This window comes from Hirundo rustica, unplaced genomic scaffold, assembly GCF_015227805.2.
Source record: "Hirundo rustica isolate bHirRus1 unplaced genomic scaffold, bHirRus1.pri.v3 scaffold_189_arrow_ctg1, whole genome shotgun sequence".
Taxonomy (NCBI): domain Eukaryota; kingdom Metazoa; phylum Chordata; class Aves; order Passeriformes; family Hirundinidae; genus Hirundo; species Hirundo rustica.
In genome coordinates this window covers 1-7,670 of record NW_026690259.1, presented here as the reverse complement: position 1 = coordinate 7,670, position 7,670 = coordinate 1, and the positions used below count along the sequence as shown (strand labels likewise).

At 55.5% G+C, this 7,670-nt stretch overlaps 1 long non-coding RNA gene across 1 annotated transcript; it reads left to right on the top strand.

The window, feature by feature from the left end:
* The first annotated feature begins 2,554 nt into the window (after positions 1–2,554).
* On the top strand, positions 2,555–6,642 carry LOC131378788 (uncharacterized). The gene is made up of 3 exons (XR_009208726.1): positions 2,555–2,633; positions 3,474–3,554; positions 6,592–6,642. It is a non-coding gene; the product is annotated as an uncharacterized LOC131378788 (long non-coding RNA).
* The last annotated feature ends 1,028 nt before the right edge of the window (positions 6,643–7,670 follow it).

Here is a 7,670-nt window from a genome sequence, read left to right as displayed (position 1 = left end):
CTCTGCTACCAACGGGACCCCCAAAAACACATCCCGGGGAGCTCCTGATGTCTTCCCGAGGGCCATCTGCGGATCAGCTTTGGATCCCTGCAAGGTCTAAATATCCCCCCCCTAAAACCCCAAACCCAGGGACCCTGCCACGGGATATTTGGGGAGAGCTCCCCCTCCCTGGGCACCTGCAGCATGGCGGACGATACTCCCAAGGGCGCTGTGGGTTCAGGCAGCGCTGGAGCCGACCGATTCCTCCTCTCCTGTTCTCCTCCTGCTGCCGCTCCGCCTCTTCCTCCCCCATCTCCTCCTGCCCCGTTCTGAACCCCGAACGGCGACGGCGGGGTCAAGGAAAGGGCGGGAACTGTGAGGGGAAAGGGGCGGGGTCAAGGAAAGGGCGGGAACTGTGAGGGGAAAGGGGCGGGGTCAAGGAAAGGGCGGGAACTGTGAGGGGAAAGGGGCGGGGTCAAGGAAAGGGCGGGAACTGTGAGGGGAAAGGGGCGGGGTGAGGGACAGAGCAGGAATTCTGAGGGGAAAAAAGTGCGGCCAAGGCGACACACGGTCCTAAAAGGGCCTGGTTTGGTCTAGAATCACAAAAGGGACTAAAATTGATCAGAGGGACCAAAAATCCACCCTAAACCCAACCAGATTTGGCTTCAAATCACCCAAAGAGGCTTGCAATCCCCACAAAGTAGATTTCCATTACACAGAAGGGCCTAAAATCCACCCTAAATCCATGATTTGGCCTTAAGTCAGCCAAATAGTGGTAAAATCATCCAAAGGGGTCTAAAATCCAACCAAGGAGCCATAAAACTGCCCAAACTGGTTGAAAACCCATGCAAAAATGCCCTCAAATAAACCTTAAATCTCACCCAAGGGCATAAAATCCACCCTGAAAATACCTGGTTTGGCTTAAAATCACCCAAAGGGACCCAAAGTCCCCTGTAAAACCCACCAGATTTGTCCTAAAATCACCCAAATGTGTCTAAACCCCAACCAAATAGGCCTCAATTCATTTAAAATGATCTAAAATTCACCCTAAAACTGCCCTGCTTGTCCAAAAATCAGCTGAATCAGACTAAAACCCACCAGATTTGGCCAAAAATCATCCAAAGGTTCCTAAAATCCATACTAATAGTCCCCCGTTTTGCCTAAAATCACCTAAACTGGCCTAAAAATCTCCCTAATCGAGACTGAGACTGAGATTGAGACCATAATCAGCACCAGAACCGGCACCAACACCGAGACTCAGACCAACACCGGATCCAAGACTGGCACCGCTCTGGTACTGGGACTGAGAATGAGATTGGCACAGAGAGCACTCCAGGACCAAGACAGGCAGTGGTACCGACACTGGGACCGGCACTGATCCGAGACCGAGACTGAGGCCAGGACTGAACCCGGGCCTGGCACCGAGACTGGCACCCCTGGAGTGTGTGCCATGCAGGACCAGACAGACTGGGATCATGCGGACTGGCACCTTGTAGGCTGGGATTGTACACACTGGGATCACACGGACTGGGATTTCACAGGCTGGCAGCGCATGGATCAGAACCATAGAGACTGGGATCATACAAACTGGGATCATATGGAGCGGGATGGCTGCAGCGGAACGACGCGAACCGAGGCGGTCCCGCCCGGCCCAGGGCTCCCTCCCAGTCCCGCCCGGGTGTGCGGCCAAAACTCCCCGGAGCGAACGCGGCGGTCCCGGAGCGATCCTGGAGCCAATCCCGGAGCGATTCGGGGTCCGATCCCCGTCCCGGTCCCGCCTCCAGTCTCAAGTCTCAGTCCCGGAGCGCTCCCGGTGCTGATTCCGGTCCCGGTGTCGATCTCGATCCCCGAGCGGTGCCATTCTCGGTGCCGGTGCCGGTTCCCGTTCCACTCCTCGTCTCAGTCTCGGTCTCGGACTCGGTCTCGGAGCGTTCCCGGTACCGGAGCCGGTGCCGGTCTTGGTCCCGGAGTGCTCCCAGTGCCAATCTCAGTCTCGGTGCCGGAGCAGTTCCAGTCTCGGTGCTGGTTTCCGGTGCCGCTCTTGGTCTCAGTCCTGGGGTGCTCCCGGTCTCGGCTCTGGCCGCAGTCCTGGAGCAGTCCTGGAGCGCTCCCGCCGCCGGTGCCGGTTCCAAAGCATTCCCGGTGCCGGTCCCAGTGTCGCTCTTGGTGTCAGTCTTGGTCCCTGCACCGCTTCTGGTGCCGGGTTTGGTCTCGGTCTCGGTCCCAGTGCCGGTGCCAGAGCAGTGCCGGTCTCGGTTCCGGTGTCGGTCTCAGTCCTGGTGCTGGTGTCGGTTCTGGTGCTGATCTCGGTCTCGGTGCCGGAGATTTTAGACCCTTTTGGGTGATTTTAGGGCAAAGCGAGCCCTTGTAGGAGGGCGCGTCCCCTTGGCCACGCCCACTCTCCTCCTCCTTCCCGCCCTTTCCTTGACCCCGCCCCTTTCCCCTGCCAGGCCCTGCGCTTTCCCTGAGCCCGCCTCATTTCATTCCTTCCCTGCCCTTTCATTGGCCGCAGCTCTCTTCTCCCTTGAGCCCCGCCTATCTGCTGGCGCGTTGCCTCCCGCGCATGCGCAGACTGCTCGGAAGTTGCTTCCCCGGAGTGCCGCCATCTTTGCTCCTGGTCCCCCGACGGGGCTCCCGCGTGTCTGAGACCTACGGTGGGGCAATGGGGGATCTCTCGGGGATCCTGAGGGGTCTGAGTGGACCTGGGGGGTCTCTCTAGGGGATTTGGGGGTCTCTAGGGGATTTAGGGCGTTCGAGGGGTCCCTAAGAGGTTTATGGTGGGCTTTAGGGGCTCTCTAGGGGTCTGGGGGCTTTCTAGAGGGTCCAGAGGAGTCCGTAAAGGGGCTCGGGGGGTCCCTAAATGGGGTCGGGGGGTCTCTCTAGGGGCTTTGTGGGCTTGAGGGGTCTCTTGGGATCTATAGGGGTCTGGGGGAGCCTCTAGCGGTTCCGGGGAGGTCTGGGGGTTTCAGTGGGTCCCTGTGGGGGATTTGGGGGGGTCTAGGGGTCGCCGGATAGGATCTGAGGGAGCTGTAGGAGATCTATGGGGGATTTATAGAGGGTCCGGGGGGCCTGGGGGTCTCTAGAGGGGATCCGGAGGTCTCTAGGGGGGATTTGGTGGGGTCTGGTGGTGCTCTAGAGGCTCTATAGCGGTCTTGGGGAGACAATAAAGGGTCCAGGGTGGTCGGGGGGGGTCTCAGTATCTCTATAAGGAGATTCTGGGATCCTTCAAGGGAATTTTTTTTGAATTTTGGTCTCTGTAGTGGAAATTTTGAGGTCAAAATGGGGAAATTTTGGGTTTTCTATTGGGAAATTTTTTGAATTTTGGGGCAAATGCAGGAATTTGGGGAATTTCAGGTCCAAGTGTGGGAATTTTCAGATCTCTAGGGAGGATTTTGGGGGAATTTTGTGTCCAAACTTGGGAAATTTGGGGAATTTTAGTTCCAAATGTAGGAAATCTTGGTAATTTGGGTCCAAACGTGGGATTTTTTTTCCAGATTTCCTCTTCAAGTTCTTGGTGATCAGCAGCGCTAGCACCAGCAAATCTTGCCTGCTGCAGCCCTTCATCAAGAGCAAGTGTAGGAAATTCTGGGAATTTTTAGGGATTTTGGGAATTCCGGGCGGTCGGGGGATTTTGGGGGGGATTTTTTTACTATATTTCTGGGCATTTCAAGGGTTTGGTTGCTTGTTTCTTTGTTTGTTTTTTTGTTTTTCATTTTCTGGGTGTTTTTTGTTGGGTTTGGGGAATTTTTTGAAATTTGGGGAATATTGCTGGCATTTTTGGAGGAATTTTCAAGGTTTTTTTTTTTAGCTCTTTTGATGCTTTTTTCAGTTTTTTTTTTAATTTTGCTTTTTTGATGCAATTTTGGGCGATTTGAATTTTTGGAATTCTGTGACCCTCCTGGCTCTCCTCCATCCTGCGGGCATTTCCTGTCACTTTTGAGTTATTTTTGGTCACTTTTGGGCTGGTTTTGGCCATTTTTGTGCCGTTTTCTGTCATGGGGTAATTTAGGGCACTTTTCTCTCATTTTTGGGTACATTTAAAGGGGATTTTTGGTCATTTTTTGGGCCATTTTCTGTCATTTTGAGCCGTTTTTGTAATTTTGGGTACATTTCTAGTCAGTTTTTGATCATTTTGGGGCCATTTTCTGCCACTTTTTGGTCTCTTGAGGGGTGTTTTTGGTGACTTTTGTGCCCTTCTTTGCTGGCTTCAGTCCCGGTCTCAGTCTTGATCTCAGCTCAGTCCAGGTCCCAGTGCCGGTAGCGGTGTCAGTCTTGGTCCCGGAGTGCTCCCAGTGCCAATCTCAGTCTGGGTCCCAGTCCCGGAGCGGTGCCAGTCTCGGTGCTGGTTCCGGTGCCGGTCTTGGTCTCAGTCTTGGTCCCAGTGCCAGTTCTGGTGTCAGTTACGGTCTTGGTCTCAGTCCTGGTCCCGGTGCCTCTGTGGCGCCGGTCTCAGTTCCGGTGTACTGGTTCCGGTCCTGGTCCCGGTCCTGCAGCGGTGCCGCTCTCAGTTCTGGTGTCAGTTCTGGTCCCAGTCTTGGTCTCGGTGCCCGTCCCAGAGCAGCGCCGCTGTCGGTGCCGGTCTCGGATTCGGTGTCGGTCTCAGTCTTGGTGCTGGTGCCGGTTCTGGTGCTGATCTTGGTCTGGGTCTCAGTCCAGGTCCTGGAGATTTTAGGCCCATTTGGGTAATTTTCGGCCAAAGCGTGTTGCGTTGTGGTTTTTGGGAGTGGAGCTGAAGCCCAGAGCCGATAAGCCTCTGCGGTGGAAAGGCCGCTTGGGGAAGCTCAGGCGAAGCAGTCAAGCTCACACATGCACACACGCCACGTGGGCAGCTCAGCAAGGAGAGGCCAGAAGGCCTTTGCACTGGATCAGTTCCAGCCAGGTTTATTTCCAGAAGCCCAAGGGGAATCCAGATTGGAAAGGGGAGCACGTGTGCCGGTCTGCAGCTCAAGTGTGAGCTTCAGCAGCCAAAGACCTTGAGGCACGGGGGCAGAGCAAAGGGCAGGAAAGGTCAGTGTCCTGTAGGGAAAACGGGGCCAGTCCCCGGGAACCCCAAACCAATGGAGACACAGAGGAAAGGAGAAACCAAAGGGCCAGGGGAATCAGGGAGGGGAGAAACTGAGGCAAACCATCGTGTGCAGAGCCCCATTGGGAAGTTCTCTGTCTCAGGCTGGGCAGGTGACTCTATGATCTGTCCTGCCAAGGCCAGGCCCTAGGTATTATGGCAAGGGGCTGCAGGGGCTCCACACTCAGCATGATTCCAGTTGCTCACAGCCACTCCCAGTCAATCCCAGTATGATTCCCATCACCCTCAGTGTGATCCCAGTTCTCCCCAGCATGGCCACAGCTGTTCCCACTGTGATCCCAGTAGGATCCCAGTTTCCCCTGGAATAGTCCCAGTCCCTCTCAGCATGGTCCCAGTCATGCCCAGTTGCCCCCAGTGTAGGTCCAGTCACTCCCAGTTTCCTGTAGCGTGGTCCCAGTCATTCCCAGCATGATCCCATCTGTTCCCAGTGTTGTTCCAGTCCCTCTAGTATCTTTCCAGACCCTCCCAGTATATCCCAGTTGCACTCAGCATGCTCATAGTCATTCCCAGTCACTCCCAGTTGCCCCAGTAAGGCTCTAGTTACCTGAGAATGATGCCATTCTTTCCCAGTTTCTCCCAGTCGCTCCCAGTATGATCCCAGTTGTGATCTCAGTCCCCTCAGCATGGTTCCAGTACCTTCCAGTTGATCCCAGTTGCTCCCAGTGTGTTCACAGTTTCCTGCCGCCATGGGCCCAGCAGCTCCCAGTACCCCTACTGAGGATCCAGTCACAGCCACTGTAATCCCAGTGGCTCCCAGGATGATCCCAGTGGGACCCGTAGTCACTCCCAGTATGGCTCCAGTCACTTCCAGTATGATCCCAGTGAGTCACACTAAAATCTCAGTCACTCCCAGTATGATCCATTGCACCCAGTCACCCCCAGTATGGTTCCAATCATGGCCAGCACCTTTCCAGTCTCTCCCAGTCTGACTCCAGTATGATCCCAGTCTCTCCCAGTATGTCCCAGTCACTTGCAGTCTAATTCCAGTCACTCCCAGTGTGATGCCAGTGGCTCCCAGTGTGATTCCCAGTTGCTCTCTGTCAATGCCAGCATGACCCCAGTAGCCTCCAGTATGATTCCAGTGACCCCCTGTCTCTCCCAGTATGTCCCAGTCACCCCTTGCATGCTCCCAGTCACTCCCACTTCATCCCAGTTGCTCTCAGCATGATTCCAGTTGCTCACAGCCACTCCCAGTCAATCCCGGTATGATTCTCATCACCCTCAGTGTGATCCCAGTTCTTCCCAGCATGGACCCAGCTGTTCCCACTGTGATCCCAGTATGATCCCAATTTCCCCCTCAAAGTTCCAGTTGTTCCCAGTTCCTCACAGTATTATCCCAGTTGCCCCTGGAGTAATCTCAGTCCCTCCCATCATGTTCCCAGTGACTCCCAGTTGCCCACAGTGTAGATCCATTCACTCCCAATTTCCTGTTTTTTGTGGACCCCAGATGCCTGGTGACCTCTAGAGATGGACTTGGGCAGAGAGACCTTCAAACTCAACGTGCTCATCCCTTGTTTTCCCCCAGACAGGATTTCCAATTCCCAAACCTTTGCAGGATGGAGGAGGAGGCTGTGAGGAAGAGGAAGGTGCCCCAGGACAGCCAGGCAGGTGAGGAGGAAGTCAGTGCCCCCTTTCCCCCTCTCTCCTGCTCCATCTCCCAGCCCAGCACGGCCCCCGGCTGCAGGACAACCCCGCAGCCGACGCCGTCCTGCTGGGGACGCACTGAGGGGATCTCCTTCCCCTTCCCTCTGGCACGGAGGCAAATCCCATCCTCTCCTTGTCCTTCCTCCCCTAGACAAGGAGCTGAGCACGGAGACCAGGGAGGACAAATCCCCACGGCAGATCCTCAGGGAAGAGGCCGTTTTGAGCAGCTCCACGGTGCAGGAATCCCACGGGGAGGAAAAGTCCTGGCGATCCCTCGTGAGAAGAGACTGCAAAAGCAGATCACGAGGATCTGAGGAGGAAAGAGCCACCCTGTGCCAGGAAGGCGACCAGAGATGGAGCCAGAGCTCAGACCTGGTGGTCCATGAGCAGCTTCATGATGGGGAGAAGCCCCACAAGTGCTTTGGGTGTGCAAAGAGCTTCAGCTGGCGGTGCGACCTGCTTCGCCACCAGAGGATTCACACTGGGGAGAGGCCCTGCGAGTGTGGGGAATGTGGGATGAGCTTCAGGTTGCGCTCCCACCTGATCTGCCACCAGAGGATCCACACCGGGGAATTGCCCTATGAGTGTGGGGAATGTGGGAAGAGGTTCAGAGAGAGCTCCAGCCTAACCAAGCACCAGAGGATCCACACTGGGGAACGGCCATACAAGTGTGGGGAATGTGGGAAGTGCTTCACGCTCCGTAGCTCCCTGAATGTACACCAAAGGATCCACACTGGGGAGAGGCCCTATAAGTGTTCTGAGTGTGGGATGGGGTTTCTGACCAGCTCCAAGCTCCTTGGACATCAGCAGACACACACAGAGGAGAGGCCCTTCCACTGCCCCGACTGCGGGAAGGGCTTCAAGAAAAATTCCAACCTCATCAGCCACAGGCGCATCCACACTGGGGAGAGGCCCCACGAGTGTGATGTATGTGGGAAGAGCTTCATACAGAACTGTGACCTGA